Here is an 18694-nt window from a genome sequence, read left to right as displayed (position 1 = left end):
GTCGGAATCCCAGGCAATGAACTTGCCGACAGGCTGGACGAACAGGCTACGCGGAAACCGCTTATGGAGATCGGCGTCCCCGTAACTGACGTGTGTTCAGTATTACGCTGCAAGGTTTCTCGGCTTTGGGAGACGGAATGGCATAACAGTACACAGAACAAACTGCGTGTCATTAAGGAGCCTATGAATGTGTGGAAGTCTTCCATGTGGGCCCCTTGCAGGGTCTCTGTGGTTCCCTGTCAGCTCCGCATTGGTCACACTTGGGCAACCCGTGGCTACCTCCTGCGCCCGTGAAGACCCATCTCAGTGATGGCGCGGCGCCCGGTTGACAGTGGCCCATATTCTGGTGCACTGTCCTACTTTGACTGCCCTGCAACGAAATCTTCGGTTACCGGACTCGTTGCCACCTAATCGGCTGATTTAGTTTTACGTTTTATACGTGAGAGTGGGTTTTATCATTTAATCTAAGTTTTAGCACATGTCCCTAGTCCCTCTGTGTCCTCCATCCTAGTCCTTTTAGGCTGGAGGTTTTAATGTGTTGCGAAGTGGCTGGCTTCTCTTTTTTATTCTCGTGGTCAGCCAGCCATGGTAATCTGCTTTCTTGTTTTAATCTCTTCTACCTGTTTCTTGCGTCTCTCTGTGGTTTTCTTGTCCTCTTTTGTTCCTTGTAGTGTTTGTTGCCTTTCTGTAGTTCTTGTTTTTCCTTCCTTTCGGTACTGTGCTCTACGTCTCGTTTGTTTTATTCTTTCCCTTCTATGGTATGTGCGCAACTCGTGCTCTCGCGGTAGCGTTCTCGCTTCTCGAGCACGGGGTCCCGGGTTCGATTCCCGGCGGGGTCAGGACCTTGCCTAGTAAGGAGGCGTGGGTCTCCCGCGTCGCTCCCCTACGCTCTGTAAAGAAGCATGGGACTCATCATCATCATGTTCCTTTTAACAGGAACAAAGGACCGATGACCAAGCAGTTTGGTGGCCTACTGACCCATGCAAGGGTCGCTCTACCACTGATAATTTTGTGTCACTCGAGTCTGTCATCCGAACAGCCTTTTCCGGACACCAACCCCTGGTTGCCGTCGTTTTTGATTTACGAAAAGCTTATGACACGACCTGGCGACATCATATCTTGGCCACTTCATATGTGTGGGGTCTCTGGGGCCAACTCCTGATTTTTATCCAAAATTTCCTCTCGCTCTGTACTTTCTGTGTCCAAGTTGGTGCCTCCCATAGTTCCCCGATATCCAGGAGAATAGGGTCCCACAGGGCTCTGTATTGAGTGTATTTCTATTTTTATTGGCCATTAAGGGTCTAGCAGCAGCTCTACGGCCATCTGTCTCACCTTCCCCGTGTGCAGACGACTTCTACATTGCGTACTGCTGCTCCAGTACTGTTGTTGCTGAGCGGCGCCTCCAGGGAGCCATCCACAAGGCGCAGTCATGGGCTCTAGCCCAGGTCTTCCAGTTTTCAGCCGCGAAACCGTGTGTCAGGGATTTTTCCTGCCTCGAGATGACTGGGTGTTGTTGTGTCCTCTTCATCATCATCATTCATCGCCATTACGGTCGGAGGAAGGCAATGGCAAACCACCTCCACTAGGACCTTGCCTAGTAAGGTGGCGCGGGTCTCCCGCGTCGCTCCTCTACGCTCTGTAAAGAAGTATGGGACTCATCATCATCATGTTCCTTTTAACAGGAACAAAGGACCGATGACCAAGTAGTTTGGTGCCTTTCACTCCCTTTTAAATCAACCAACCTACTAAACTGAAAGCCCGATTTTCCGGGGTAAGGCCAGAGAAGGAGATCAACTTTCACCTGCAACATGGTAACGCCAGGCCCCACACCAGTTTTTCGACCACGCAACTCATTCCAAAATTCGGCTGGACTGCCTTACCACTTCCACCGTACAATCCCGCTTTTAACGCCTTGAGACTTCCATTTCTTTGGACCTCTGAAAGATGGACTACGTGACGAATATTTTCAAGACTCGGATAGTGCTGTCAAAGTTGTAAGGAAGTGGTTAGCCTCAGTTGGTTCCGATTTTTACAAGAGCGGCATGCAGGCTCTGGTTCATCGTTGGCAAAAGTGTATAATGAATGGTGGTGACTATGTGGAAGAATAACAGCCTGTAGCTGAAATATTGCTCTGTTTAGCTGTGCTGTTGTGATTTACGTATTTCCTGTAGTTTTCATTATAAAAATAAGAGGCACTACTTTCGGAACGACCCTCGTACATCGCTGCACAGTTAACGGCCTTATCAGTTGTAACTGAGAATTCAGTTATCTTTTCAAAAAATTGTAGCTCACTGTCCACGCAAAAGCTCAAGGAGAGACTGTGCAGTAATGTTACGACTTACGGTCAAAGTTATAACCTACCCCCTGTTTCGCGCCGAACTTTATTATTCGCATACACTGAAGACGAAATTATAGTTAATTAATTTTGCATCAAACTCATTGCCATACTCTTCTGTTACTGTGAAATCTAAGGAAAACTACTAAATGATAACATGCCCTTTCTCAAATACTGGATTTTAGTAATTGAAACACCATTTTGTAAACCAACATTTATGAACACTCGACAGAAGTCGAGTGTGCCATTACACTTATATCCTGCCACGAATCTCTGGCCTTGCTACTGAGCAACCGTCTATAGCCTCTCGCATACCCGACTTCCACTCACGAACTGTACACTCGACTCCCTCTCATGCACTCGCACACTTATGACTGCACTGCAGTCTTTGCTTTAGTTTATGATCGCTGCATAGAGCGTAAGATCGATACATGTAACGGCATGGTTATGTAAAGGTACTGTAACCTTACAAACTGTAAGAGTAGACAAGTGGAATAATCGGGTCTACTGGCGGATGTTTGTGTCACTCTGGCACAATATTTCGGCCACGTAACTCGTTGCCTTTTTCAGGTGCTACCTGAGACTGCCAAATTGGAGGATCTTGTCCAGTATTTATGCCCAGAGTACGCTGGGTGCTCTCTTTGCCATCTGCGCCCGCCTGGCGCTGCTCCCTCGGATGTCCGCGCCCGACTTTGTCGCCATCTGTGGCAGCTCTCTGAGGCGCGTCCTGTGTTGGGCGTTCCCATCGCGGTCGGCGCCCGCCTGGTGCTGCTCCTGAGGCTTTGGCCCCTCCCTGGTGCTCCCACGGACGTCCGCGCCCGGCTCGTCCACCATCTGTGGTCGTGGCAGCTGTCTGGGGCCGGACCCGCGTTTGGCGTTCCGTGTGTGGTCCGCGCCCGCTTGGCGCACCTCCTGAGGTGTTGGCGCTTCCCTGGTGCTCTGACGGTCGTCCGCGCCTGGCTCGTCTATCGTCTGCGGTCATGGCGGCTGTCAGAGGCTCTGTCTGGAGCTTGGTCACTCAATGGACTACAACAACAACAACAAAATTGTGACACAGACGCCAAGATTTTGGGACAGTGTCATAAAGGAGGCCATCGAGATCAAGGTCACAGACAACCTAATGAGCCGAGACAGTGGTTACCAGCTCAGCTCGACGTGGAGTCCGGCTCTGGAGCTTATCAGGGCCCAACAAAGGAACCAAGAAACTCCTCAAGAAGTAGTAACACCGCAGGAGCAGCGCCAGGCGGGCGCGGACCGCGAACGCAACTCCCGGCGCGGGACGGGCCTCTGATAGCCGCCACGACCGCAGACGATAGACGAGGCGGGCGCGGACGACCGTCAGAGCACCAGAGAAGCGCCAACACCTCAGGAGGCGCGCCAAGCGGGCGCGGACCACGCACGGAACGCCAAACGCGGGTCCGGCCCCAGACAGCTGCCACGACCACAGATGGTGGACGAGCCGGGCGCGGACGTCCGTGGGAGCACCAGGGAGGGGTAAAAACCTCAGGAGCAGCACCAGGCGGGCGCCGACCGCGATGAGAACGCCCGACACAGGACGGGCCTCAGAGAGCTGCCACAGATGGCGCCCAAGTCGGGCGCGGACGTCCCAGGGAACACCGGGGAAGAGACAACACATTACCAGCAGCGCCAGGCGGGCGCGGACGGCAAAGAGAGCACCCAGCGCACTCTGGGCTAAATACTGGAAAAGATCCTCCAATTCTGAAATGCTAGAGTGAGTGGTCCTCCTAGAACCACCGCTGACAGAGGACGGCACAATAAGGGTGGAGCAGTTCGGATTCCAGCGCAAACTCTCGGCAGAAATGCAGGTCATGTGAGTAGTTGAGCACATCTCCAAGAACTACAATGTCTCAGCCTCCACCCCCACTGCATTCCTAGACTGGGACAAAGCATACGACCGGGTGTGGCATGTCAAACTGATCAAAAAGCTGGCAACGCATACGACGATACCGGACTGCTACATACATCTCATAGCGGAATACCTGTCGAACCGTCAGATAGCTGTCTCAATCGAGAAGAAAAGATCTAGCACCAAACCACTGGCAGCAGGAATTCCACAAGGGTCCGTGCTATCACCAATATTATTCAACGTGTTCATAAATGACCTGCCAAGAACAAACAACGTCCAGCTCGCTCAATTTGCGGATGACACGGCGCTGTTCATAAGCGGAAGACAACACTTCGCCAACGTCAACTGTCTACAGCGGCAAATGGACACAGTGCCGAGACAACAACGTTACACTCTACGCAGAGAGTTTTCTAAGAAGAAGCCAAGGCTTGACACTATCCAGGTGTTGAACCACAGGATTCCGTGGTCGCCCTCTGTCAAATACCTAGGCGTCAAACTAGACACAAGCCTCTTCTTCCACAAACACATCTAAGGAAAGAGACAGAAATGCATACAAATGGCCAAAGCCCTCGCCCCATTCTTCTTCAGCAGAATGCTCAACCAAGACACAAAAATCCGCCTCTACAAAGCAACAGTGCTACCTGCCCTCCTATACGGGATCTCTGCATGGGGTATAGCATCAAAAACCCAACTTAACTCACTACGAGGCATCCAGAACAAAATCCTCAGGTGGATCCTTTGAGCCTCCCCGTGGACTAGCATTAGAGAATTACATGCCGAAATAGGAATGGACACAATTGCAACCACAATCAGAGAAAAGGCCAGGAAACTTCACAGAAAAAAAAACTACACAGAGACACCCCCCCCCCCCCCCCAAATAAGAGAACTAGGTACGACCAGACCCAGACCAGGCCAACGTCACAAGATACCAACTAGCCTCATAGAGTAGACAGCTTAGCCATCAACCCTGCCTAAACATCAAGTTCATGTGAACCCCACTCAAACTTAGCAAAGTAGACAACATAGAAAGTCGGCTAAGGGCTCCTGAAGCCCAGGGATGCCTGTCCCTTCAAAAGTAAATTGTTGTTGTTGTGGTCTTCAGTCCTGAGACTGGTTTGATGCAGCTCTCCATGCTACTCTATCCTGTGCAAGCTTCTTCATCTCCCAGTACCTACTGCAACCTACATCCTTCTGAATCTGCTTAGTGTATTCATCTCTTGGTCCTACGATTTTTACCCTCCACGCTGCCCTCCAATACTAAATTGGTGATCCCTTGATGCCTCAGAACATGTCCTACCAACCGATCCCTTCTTCTGGTCAAGTTGTGCCACAAACTTCTCTTCTCCCCAATTCTATTCAATACTTCCTCATTAGTTATGTGATCTACCCATCTAATCTTCAGCATTCTTCTGTAGCACCACATTTCGAAAGCTTTTATTCTCTTCTTGTCCAAACTATTTACCGTCCATGTTTCACTTCCTTATATGGCTACACTCCACACAAATACTTTCAGAAATGACTTCCTGACACTTAAATCTATACTCGATGTTAACAAATTTCTCTTCATCAGAAACGCTTTCCTTGCCATTGCCAGTCTACATTTTATATCCTCTCTACTTGGACCATCATCAGTTATTTTGCTCCCCAAATAGCAAAATTCCTTTACTACTTTAAGTGTCTCATTTCCTAATCTAATACCCTCAACATCACCCGACTTAATTCGACTACATTCCATTATCCTCGTTTTGCTTTTGTTGATGTTCATCTTATATCCTCCCCTCAAGACACCATCCATTCCGTTCAACTGCTCTTCCAAGTCCTTTGCTGTCTCTGACAGAATTACAATGTCATTGGCGAACCTCAAAGTTTTTGTTTCTTCTCCATGGATTTTAATACCTAATCCGAATTTTTCTTTTGTTTCCTTTACTGCTTGCTCAATATACAGATTGAATAACATCGGGGAGAGGCTACAATCCTGTCTTACTCCCTTCCCAACCACTGCTTCCCTTTCATGTCCCTAGACTCTTATAACTGCCATCTGGTTTCTGTACAAATTGTAAATAGCCTTTCGCTTCCTGTATTTTACCCCTGCCACCTTTAGAATTTGAAAGAGAGTATTCCAGTCAACATTGTCAAAAGCTTTCTCTAAGTCTACAAATGCTAGAAACGTAGGTTTTCCTTTCCTTAATCTTTCTTCTAAGATAAGTCGTAAGGTCAGTATTGCCTCACGTGTTCCAGTATTTCTACGGAATCCAAACTGATCTTCCCCAAGGTCGGCTTCTACTAGTTTTTCCATTCGTCTGTAAAGAATTCGTGTTAGTATTTTGCAGCTGTGGCTTATTAAACTGATAGTTCGGTAATTTTCACATCTGTCGACACCTGCTTTCTTTTGGATTGGAATTATTATATTCTTCTTGGAGTCTGAGGGTATTTCGCCTGTTTCATACATCTTTCTCACCAGATGGTAGAGTTTTGTCAGGACTGGCTCTCCCAAGGCCGTCAGTAGTTCCAATGGAATGTTGTCTACTCCGGGGGTCTTGTTTCGACTCAGATCTTTCAGTGCTCTGTCAAACTCTGCACGCAGTATGGTATCTCCCATTACATCTTCATCTACTTCCTCTTCCATTTCCATAATATTGTCCTCAAGTACATCGCCCTTGTATAGACCCTCTATATACTCCTTCCACCTTTCTGCTTTCCCTTCTTTGCTTAGAACTGGGTTTCCATCTGAGCTCTTGATGTTCATACAAGTGGTTCTCTTATCTCCAAAGGTCTCTTTAATTTTCCTGTAGGCAGTATCTATCTTACCCCTAGTGAGATAAGCCTCTACATCCTTACATTTGTCCTCTAGCCATCCCTGCTTAGCCATTTTGCACTTCCTGTCGATGTCATTTTTGAGACGTTGTAAATTAGTTGTTTATAAATAAAGAATGTTAAAAAACCAACCTGTATCCTGTACACGGCGAGGCGTATAAACGCCGGGCCTGCATCACAATAAATAAATAAATAAATAAATAAATCCAATACGGCAGTCTCAGGTAACATCTGAAGAAGGCAATGAGTTAAGTGGCCGAAATATTGTGCCAGAGCGACACAAACATCCGGCAGTAGACCCGATTATTCCACATGTCAAAATGTCAAGATCTCGCCGGGAAAGCCTGAAGAGTTAAATGTAAGGGTAGACTTTAGAGAAACGTTGGCAAATAAATCAAACGATTTAGAAATGAACTGTATTAATATAGGACTCTGATCTTCCTTTTACATTATCATAAACAATTAACACTCACTCAAACAGTATTTAAGCTAGAAATTTACTCTTCACTTTTCTTACAAAATATTTCTAGTTAAAAAGTGGAGGCTGTCGAATAATCAGAATAACGAACACATGACCGATAATTTGCCTTGGATACCTAAACGGAGATATTGCTGAACATAATTTGAATCTTTACACATCAATGATTACGCGGCTTCCGCTTGCAACGAATGATAACTTTCCATGTTACTTTCTTCCGAATGTGCCATCATTCTGTGAAATCATCTCAAATTCTTCGTCTATCCTCAGCCACATCAGGGAGCGTCTCAAATTTCGTTCTCTACTCAGCCCATCCGCCATCAAAAAGCCTCACTCGCCGACCACACAACAGTCTCTCAACAGACCACGAAAGTATCAGAAGTGCAAGCAACGTGTTACGACACGGATACAGAACAACAGCAGCCCTCCAGCTGGCGTGGCAGTGAACTTCGAATATGGCGCTGAAATCTGTACTATTTCTTTCTGAAATACTAGTACTAGATGATAATATTTTCGTTTATACTTTATGGATAGGTCTAGTAGCTGGTAGTAAAGTGTGTTTGTTTGTAAAATACTATACTGCAATTTCGACCATGTAGCTGCTGTCAAGTGGAAATTATTTTCCTGATCACGACCATTTTGTACGTATTACACTCTGAATTGCAATGTTGCTCGTATTCTGCTCAATTTTTTTCCTATCATCCGTAATATTGGATGGGCTAAATGATTCCATATATGTTTTTGTTCATGTGAAACAGAAACTGGTTTCGCCACATGGTATTCTGTAGGATCGTTTCTATATGTTACTGCTTACGAATCAGTGTGTGAACTGCTCTATTTAAATGCAGTACAAGTATATTGCTTGTATTCTACGTTATTTTTTCGGTTTTCTTACTCTCGCATTTAATGGGGGCCACCGAATTTTTGATTGCCGAAATGTGGCAACGCATATGTGAAGTGTATAACAGAGACCGTGGTTCATCTTACTACATGTCTACAATGCCGTTGGTTCTTAGGACAAGGAATCGTCGTAAAGTAAATGAATCAGAGTCTGTGTCCGTATGGGTTAAAGGTGTACTGAATTGTGCTAAGATTAAAGTTCTTGGTTATGTGACACATTATTATGGAATCTGAAATAAAGTACCTGTCCTTTCCTTGAGAAAATAAAAAAAAATTACACGACAGCAAAAAATAAACCTATTGGGTCATGGTAAATGACCCATCCCAAATCATCCAGATACTGATTCACCAACAGAAACTGATATCTCAGAGGGGGAACCATGGCAATGTGGGGGGGGGGGGGGGGGGTGCTCCCTTATTTGATTATATGTATAAATTATCATTTGCTGCCAGTTGCTACGATACATATCTTCGAATGCTCTTGTACTACGTGCGGCGTTCTAGGTACTTTGCGTTGCTCACTGGGCGTTCTGGCGCGACGCTACTAGTATTACTTAGCGTCGCGCGCGCTAAAAATGCCAGAGCGGAAGTTGCGATCTGTTAAAAACGTGTGAAAACATCTATGTAACTACTGTCGCATTTTTAGCAGTTGCAAGGGAGAATGCTCTAGTCCCCAAGACTTCAAAGCACGGAGCTTACTCATCTTTTCGTGCTCTGCAAGGCACCGTTAAATGTATGACCTCAGTGGCAAGAAGCAACACTTTCTAAAGCAGAATTAAATACTCATTGCGTGACAAGATATTATGAAGTTGAATACCAATACTGCCAAAACCTGCTAACGTGGAGTTCCCCATTTGCTACAGGATTTGAGGATAGGGGATGAGAAAACCTTGAAGCGGGTTGGACTTCGGTATATAACTTTTGAGTGGTAAGTCACTGGGCACGTATTAGACAATTTATTTAACAATCTACTGAACAACAACAAGGATAATTTCAACATTACTCCTTGTATACAATTTTAATAAAAGTTGCACGTGATACACTAAAAGATACAACGAGGCAAACCACAGTTAACAAATACTTATTGTTCTATGTAAGTAGATCATAAACAATCCATGGGCGCGGACCCGCTCTACAGAATTATTCCCAGCTGGCACCCTCTGATAGAGCGGCCAGTTTTATTACAATTCCAACTAATATAACGTTGGAAGCTGAAGACGTAAAGTAAAATTTGTGCTACAGCCAGGACTCGAACCCGAGTCTTCTTGCTTATTAGGCAGATATGCTGACCTTTTTATTCCATTTTCTTCAGTAGTTTTCTTTGCGTTTGGTCTGCGCAGACGTCACAAGACATCTGTTCAAGATGATCGTTGATTCCTTTAATCAGTTTTTTTTATTATTGCAGAGGGCGAGCTACCGTGCCGGCATCATTAGACCACTACAGCACCATGGTCAACATAGCTGCACGAACTACTCAAGTCAAATACCCTCCCCAACACAAACTCCAGTTCACATCTCCCCTTATATTGCCACTGTTACCAGGGCTCTCCGACATTGGAATAGTGCTGTACTACATGTGATTGTCTAATATTCTGCGTGATGTCTGTTTGTTCTATGTCGTGTCTCCCTACCACTTTTGCGCAACGATGCCCTGAGCATGTTTTTTAGGGAATTGACTAGTTTGAACCTGGGACCTGTTGCTGGTAAGGAGACGCCAGACCACACATGACATGTAGAGTTCAAAAGAGTTCAGTGAGACTAGCGATGGTATAATCAAATACTTAATGATTTCAGCGTCAGCTCCACTGCACTCCCTGTAAAAGAATCTTGATATTAACTAAATTTAGTAGAAGGGGTTCAAGGCTTTCCTATTTTTAGTTAGCTGGTAAAATAATGTCGAAAAAGCAGTTAAGTTTACCATTGGAAATTTTATTCTACTCACAAAACATTGTTTATAAATTGCACTATTGATAAAAGGAAATGTTTTAATACAGGATGATAAAAACCAACTGCATTCAACGAAAATGTGAACGAATATTCCCTGAATGGGTTTCCAAGTACTACAATGGATCGAAGGATGACCTATGCCATATCACATCTATAATCTAGGTTTAAATTAAGTTTCACAAAAGAGAAAACTATCACAATGGTCTACAGTGACCCTCAATTATCTTTAATTACTTATCTAACTTATCGTAAATTACAGTGGCTGATGTGGTTTCTCAATAATTATATAACAGAAAAATCATCGCATTTCAGATTTTAACTTCACGTAGCAAATGTGAATACCATGACGATCGACACTAGTATTACACAAAACGGGGGTGTAACAGATGAGACTTCTGCAGTTCTGAGTGAAGCCTTATGCACTCAAAAATGCGGCATCTCGTGCGTTCATTACCTTGTCAGTGTTAAGTCAGCGTCAGGGGGCGGCAGGCGGCGCAGCTCCACACCTCGCCGTCTCGGAAGCAACTCCCTCCTAACTTCTCCTTACTACAATTTACCGAAGTTGGTTTAAAAAAGCTATCTGGCTGTGATTTCAACTGACCAATCAGGGTCTCAATGTTAACCTTAAGCTCCACCTACAAAATTATGTCTATCTAATGAGAAACGTTATACTTTTCGTGGTGGGGCAATGTTTTTGACATTTGCAATGTAACAGAGACGCGAAACAGTCTCACGCTAAAACTTGCAGCTGGTGTGGCCCTTTTAGTGTTATCGTAAGATCTATACTGTTCTTCTGGAGGGCTCTATCTTTTAACATGGGCTGGGGGTGGTTTTGGCGGTCAGCTGGCGACGTGGGTGTCCGTCCCTTATCGTAGGGCCTCCTAGCTTACACGATTTTGCTCTCGGCTTCTGTTCTCGTTTCTCCCCTCGGAACTGCACCTGTTTCATGTTGGGAAGGTATTACATGCATTTAGGCGTTCTTGTGTTAGTCTGTGGTATTTCATTTGCTCACTCGTTGATCGTATTACTTTGGTTAATTTAATGTCAGGATTTATTTGGAGCTATGTGACATACTGCCGGATTTGCTATCATGTCAGGGTTTTCATGGAAGGTGTTGGATTTGCCTGACACCTTACAATTGTACAGATAATATAAGGGGAGATGTGAAATGGAGTTTGTGTTTGGGAGGGTACTTGACTTGGGTAATTCGTGCAGCACTGTTGACTGTAAGGCTGTGGTCGTGTAATGGTCAGCATATCTGCCTAGTAAGTAGAAATACCTGGGTTCGAGTCCTCACTGCAGTACAAATTTTAATTCACTTCTTCAGCTTCCAATGTTATCGTAGATAGTAGACTTTAATGTCTCATGGAAAATTTAATTTAAGATCTATACTTCAACTAATGTTCTTTAGTTATTTCCTAATGGCACTCCTCACATGTGCAGTTTAATAAAAATTTTAAAAATTATTATTACTTTTAAATAGCGGGAAATAACAAGAGCTGTTTACATTCGGACCTACACTAGATTTTTAATTAAAAGAATTTCAAAAAGGAGAAAATTACTGCAGTTGATAAACAGTAAATATATTAAAAAAAGAAACAGAATTTAACTGTCAGTTCTATTGAACTAGAATTTAAAGAAGGCAATTTACGCAAACATCTGCTGTCGACACACAGTCCAAAGCAAGAAGCTGAATCAAATATTCAAACCACATTCTTACAGGTCAGATAACGGCACGTTACTAGCGAACCAACAAGTTTTAATGTAAGGCCTTCATGGCAGAGCAGAGACAGCTGTCTACATTCAGATCCAATTCAAGTTAAGGAGAAGTGCACAAAATCTCAAACTTTAACCGTCAGATAAACTCCAAGCAGGCGGGCAAGCAAAGACAATTAATTTGAATTATTCACAGCGCGGTATAAATGACCTCTTTGCACACTCAGAGCAGTTTACGCTGCTGAGCATCACAATAAGTTAATTTAAACAGGAGACCACTGTTTCGAAGTCTAAACCGCCGCCATCTAACTCGATTAGGCTTGAACGCAAAGGACTTCACCCACTCCTCAACGACCCACTCGTCGTGGTCCTGCCAGTTGATAAGGGCACTGCATCCGTCATTCTGAATGTAGCTGACTACGACGCTAAAAGTGCGGTTGATTCTCGAGGAGGATACCTCTTGGAAACTGATATGTATGAGGCGGAACTATGGTCTTCATGGAAAAAGGGTGACTCGGTTGAGTCACGCAATTTGACTCTTAGTATGCTCACAAGGTGTGGCCATTAATTGCACGCGTTGATCACGTAGGCTGACGTGAGGATCACTGAACTATCCTTGACGGGATGTATCTGGAACATCTTAGGTGATTAGAAAGTTATTAGACAGGAATACAAATAAATACTTAGCTTTAATTCAGCATCAGCGGTGAACGTCGATCTCGACTGTACAATAATATTTACAAGTGCAGACTGAACTGCGAATACTTCTTTACAATTCTGATTGCTTCACACATATAGATCAATTGTCAATGCATAAACTTTTAAGGTGTCAGGCAAATCCAACACCTTCCATGAAAACCCTGACATGATAAGCAAATCCAGTAGTATGTCACAAAGATCCGAATAAATCCTGACATTAAATTAACCAGAGTAATACGAGTAACGAGTGAGCAAATGGAATACCACAGACTAACACAAGAATGCCTAAATGCATGTCATACCTTCCCATCGTGAGACAGACGCAGTTCCGAGGGGAGAAACGAGAACAGAAGCCTAGAGCAGAACCGTGTTAAGCTAGAAGGCCCTACGATAAGGGACGGACACCCACGTCGCCAGCTAACGACCAGGACCACCCCCCAGCCCATGTTATAAGCTAGAGCCCTCCAGAAGAACAGTATAGATCTTACGATAACACTAAAAGGGCCACACCAGCTGCAAATTTTAGCGCGAGACTTTTTCGCGTCTCTGTTACGTTGCAAACTTTAAAAAACATTGCCCCACCACGAAAAGTATAACGTTTCTCATTGGATAGACATAATTATTGTAGGCGGAGCTTAAGGTTAACATTGAGACCCTGATTGGTCAGTTGAAATCACAGCCAGATAGCTTTTTTAAACCAACTTCGGTAAATTGTAGTAAGGAGAAGTTAGGAGGGAGTTGCTTCCGAGACGGCGAGGTGTGGAGCTGCGCCGCCTGCCGCCCCCTGACGCTGACTTAACACTGACAAGGTAATGAACGCACGAGATGCCGCATTTTTGAGTGCATAAGGCTTCACTCAGAACTGCAGAAGTCTCATCTGTTACACCCCCGTTTTGTGTAATACTAGTGTCGATCGTCATGGTATTCACATTTGCTACGTGAAGTTAAAATCTGAAATGCGATGATTTTTCTGTTATATAATTATTGAGAAACCACATCAGCCACTGTAATTTACGATAAGTTAGATAAGTAATTAAAGATAATTGAGGGTCACTGTAGACCATTGTGATAGTTTTCTCTTTTGTGAAACTTAATTTAAACCTAGATTATAGATGTGATATGGCATAGGTCATCCTTCGATCCATTGTAGAACTTGGAAACCCATTCAGGGAATATTCGTTCACATTTTTGTTGAACGCAGTTGGTTTTTATCATCCTGTATTAAAACGTTTCCTTTTATCAATAGTGCAATTTATAAACAATGTTTTGTGAGTAGAATAAAATTTCCAATGGTAAACTTAACTGCTTTTTCGACGTTATTTTAGCAGCTAACAAAAAATAGGAAAGTCTTGAACCCCTTCCACTAAATTTAGTTAGTATTAAGATTCTTTTACAGGGAGTGCAGTGGAGCTGACGCCGAAATCATTAAGTATTTGGTTATATCATCGCTAGTCTCACTGAACTCTTCTGAATTCTGCATGTCATGTGTGGTCTGGCGTCTCCTTACCAGCAACAGGTCCCCGGTTCAAACTAGTCAATTCCCTAAAAAACACTCTCAGAGCGTCGTTGCGCAAAAGTGGTAGGGAGACACGACATAGAACAACAGACACCACGCAGAATGTTAGAAACTATATGTGGCACCTGCTAGGTCGTAGCTACTGACTTAGCTGAAGGCTATGCTAACTAGCGTCCCTCCAAATGAGATCTCTGAAGCTATAACAAGGGAACCACTCCTATTAAAGTCGGCTGTAAGACTGGGCGGTGCGCCAGCTTGTCTCTTAAAGACCAGCCGAGTGGCGGCGCTCGGTCTGCTAGGGCCGACAGTGGCGACTCGCGGGTCCGATGTGTACTGACGGACCGCGGCCGATTTGAAGCCTACAACCTAGCCAGTGTGGTGCCGTGCGGTGACACCACAGAAACTGCCACAGGACCCGATATCAAGAATAATGAGGAAGACATCAGAGCTCCTAAAACAGCCATGAGTGGGAGGGACCGTTATTAAGAATCTTCTCCATCAGTCGCCGAGACAACATACGCTTTAAGGACTATCAAAGATCCACAAAATGGGTTCTCATTTCCGCCTCATTGTGAACAGTGTTAGCTCACCAATTTGCGGGCTGGAAAAACATCTGGCCAGCCTCCTTTCGCAGCATGTGAATAGCTGTGTGCATCACATCAAGAACACCGGTGACTTTATCAACCGAAATAAACATTTGCGTCTTGGGCAAGGTGATATAATGGCCAGTTTTGATGTGGTCTCCCTATTTACACGTGTTCCTGTCACAGACTGCATAGATCTCCTCTGCCAGTTATTCGATAGTACAATTGTGGGATTGTTCAAGCACACGCTGACATCATCGTATTTCCTGTATGGCGGACGTATTTCGACCAGTTGGATGGTGTGGACGAATTTGAAGGCTTAGCTTTGGACACGGCTCTAGAAAGCCAGTTTCGTTTTTATCGTTACATCGGCGACACTTATCATCTGGCCCCACGGACGTGAAAAACAGAGAATTCTTAGTACACCTGAATGGCATTCACGACCACAATGGGTTTACGATGGGAGACAGACGGTACGGTGCCCTTCCTTGATGGACACCAAAGCCACAGTGTGTATAGGAAACCTGCACACACGGATCGGTTTCTGCACGCTCTCAGCAACCACCATAGGGCAAAAAAAACGTGGCCTTCTGAACACCCTCACCCACCGTGCTAGAGTCGTCCCAGACGCTGAAAATCCGCCGCTAGAACTATGTCACTTCCTAAAAGTCTTCCTGGAAAACGGCTACAGTCACCGCCAGGTATCACGGACTATTTCTGGTCAGACGCGCAGGGATAACACTATCGAAGAGGAGAACAAGAAACTTGTTCTGGCCTTTCTGTTGCACAGAAAGATTAGCGAGCGCCTGAAGAGGCACAATATCTGTGGTGTCACCGCCAGACACCACACTTGCTAGGTGGTAGCTTTTAAATCGGCCACGGTCCGCTAGTATACGACGGACCCGCGTGTCGCCACTGTCAGTAATTGCAGACCGAGCCCCACCACACGGCAGGTCTAGAGAGACGTACTAGCGCTCGACCCCAGTTGTACAGCCGACGTTGCTAGCCATGGTTCACTGAGAATTACGCTCTCATTTGCCGAGACGATAGTTAACATAGCCTTCAGCTACATTTGCTACGACCTAGCAAGGCGCCGTATTCAATTGCTATAATACTTCTGTATCATCAAGAGCAATGTTCTACAAATGTGGATTAAAGTTAAGTATTCTAGAAGCTACGTACTTTTCTTTATAGCATTCAGTACGTATCCTGTTTCAGACCTCACGCCAGCCTGCGTGAGCTTATAGCGTGCATTTCGGCCTCCTCTAAAAACAGTGTTGGCAATTCTGCCGACACTTCAATATCAGTGTTCAGCCTCCCAGTAGACGTAAGACAGCCCACGAGGCCTGTGAAGGACGATCTAGGGCCCAGAACGCCTGGAGTGTACAAGATATCATGTCATTGTGGCTGCTGCTACGTCGGCCAAACAGAACACACTGTGGAACAACGCCGGAAGGGACATGAGAGGTGCTTACGCCTTCGCTATCCTGAAAAAAGATGTGCCGTTGCGGAACACGCTTTAGAAAATCGGCACCAAATTCTATTAGATGGAACATCTGTCATTATGAGAATGAAGGGATTTTGGGATACAGTCATAAAAGAAGCTACAGAAATAAAAATATCTGAAAACACATCAGATTTAAATGAGGGATAACCAAGTTCTACAACACGAGGGAAAAAGCACAGGATATAAGCACACGCAGTCTAATTCAATTCAGTGGTACATATTGCTACAAAGCATAGCAACACGTCTCACTTTCCTTTTTCTAGACCGGTGAAAGATCTCGTGTGGAATAACTTACACAACTAGAGCTTATCTTATAAGCAACCCATAAATTAATTTCCTTTTATATTGATGTCTCATGTGTTCTAAAATCAATACATTACTTTCAGCATCAAACTGATATATACAATATCATCAATTTTCTTACGTTAGCCACCATGGCTTAAAACCCATACATATTCTCTAAATTTAACTGCTTTGGAGAATACCTCCCCGTTTTCATTTATTTTACTTTTCTAGTTTCGTATCTCTACATTCGCTGCATTCTCATCTAAGTCTCTGGATGGATACATAGAACATGCTGCATTACCTTCGTAAGGTTAGTAGTAATTAAAATAATGATCGTAAAAAATATAGTGTGGAAGTTAGTGCTTTAACCGTTTTGTGAGGTAAAACCCCACAATTTTTCCTTTAGCTGAATTGTAAAATTATCTATAATTTACAATCAGATAGAGCTGTAATTCGGATAGGTTGTAAGTAACAATCCCACCCATGATTTGAAATCACGACAAAACCTGCCCCTCATTGACCACAATATTAGAATAACCGAAAATAGCTGGTCTTGACCCCATCTACCCTATGTAACATTATTAATACTGCCTTGAGAAGCTGTTTGCAAGAGGTACTTACTTCATTCTGTTGCTATGTATTTTCATTCGTGTCTCATCGCCGAAGATATTTCCTTCACGGAAGAACCAACGGAGTACGACATATGAATGAATGGGTCAATTCGCCAGTAATCGACCGGAAGAGCATTAGTTTTCAGTCAGAGCATGAGACATCCAGCAGGACAATGTGTGTAAAAACGTCGTAGTGCCGGAAGCAACCTTCGAAATGCTGCATGCTTTACTTTTTAACTTCTTTTCTTTGAGTTGCACACAGCCAGCGTATTGGAAGGCAAATATTTCTTGGGATACTGGGCAGTATGTGCAGTTTCGTCAACGTTATACAAACGACTTGCTGGTAACGCGAACAAACGTGAGGATTTGACACTGAGGTTTCGTGTTTACTCACTAGGGCTGCGTCGTCGGTGTGTTTGGAAACCCGCGCCTGTCTTTGCCGTCTCCTTGGCGCCCAAATCTCCGCGCATCACACCCAGGCAAACATCTAGGTCCACAGCACAGACAGAGGAACAGACGTTTACAACGCTTCTTTTACGTACACCGAAAATGAAGGACATCTTCGTTCTGCGGGAACAATATCCCCAACGGTAATAGACGTGATGTTTCCACAATCCCATCGATGGAAAAATAATATTAATAATGCAATGAGATATGTACTAAACAGCATGCAGTTACCACTCAGTGTTGAGAGGGATAAATACTGGGACCATGGTGATAGCTCATACAAATAGTAACCGAGTTTTGACACTATTCGCAAAGCACGTTGCTGTTCCTACTGGTAACGTAAGGGCCTAACGAAATGCAATGGACCTGAACGAGGCAAGAATAATAGTTGTTACTAATCTATGGGACCATTGGGGGAGGCTACAAAGAAAACAGGTTTCGCGTCTAGTAGATGAAGTGGTGCGAATAAATTCACGCCCACGAGGCGGAAAGGGCTTCTTTCAAAGCTACCAATCTTCCATTTCTACGATTGTAGTGTGTAAGTGCAAATGTTTAATTGAGGACCCGCTGCAGTCACTGTTTACGATTAAGATGTCAGATAGCGCACCACCTGGACTACATTTATCAAGTAAAAAACATATGCCTTAACCCCAGATCGAACCATCGACCTCCTGCATACTTACCCAAAACTCTATCCACTGCTCCAATTGTATAGCTCCCCGAGGGTGTGCAGTCAGAGATAGTTACCGTACATGTGGTTACAGTGTTGCCAGATTGCCACTCATTAACGCCCTTTTCTGTCGGATGTAACCGCTGGACGAAATTATGTGAGAGATATTTTTTTTTTTCACTGGCATTTGAGGTGTGGCGCTGCGAAGCCCGAGTGCGCGGAATTTGCTTCACCATATATATATATATATATATATATATATATATATATATATATGCCGCTGTTCCTCTTCTTTGGGAAATTTTGTTGCCACACAGT

The sequence above is a fragment of the Schistocerca cancellata genome, chromosome 2 (genome assembly GCF_023864275.1).
Source record: "Schistocerca cancellata isolate TAMUIC-IGC-003103 chromosome 2, iqSchCanc2.1, whole genome shotgun sequence".
NCBI lineage: Eukaryota > Metazoa > Arthropoda > Insecta > Orthoptera > Acrididae > Schistocerca > Schistocerca cancellata.
The sequence above is the reverse complement of the archived record's forward strand: the minus strand, read 5'-3'. Positions refer to the sequence as shown.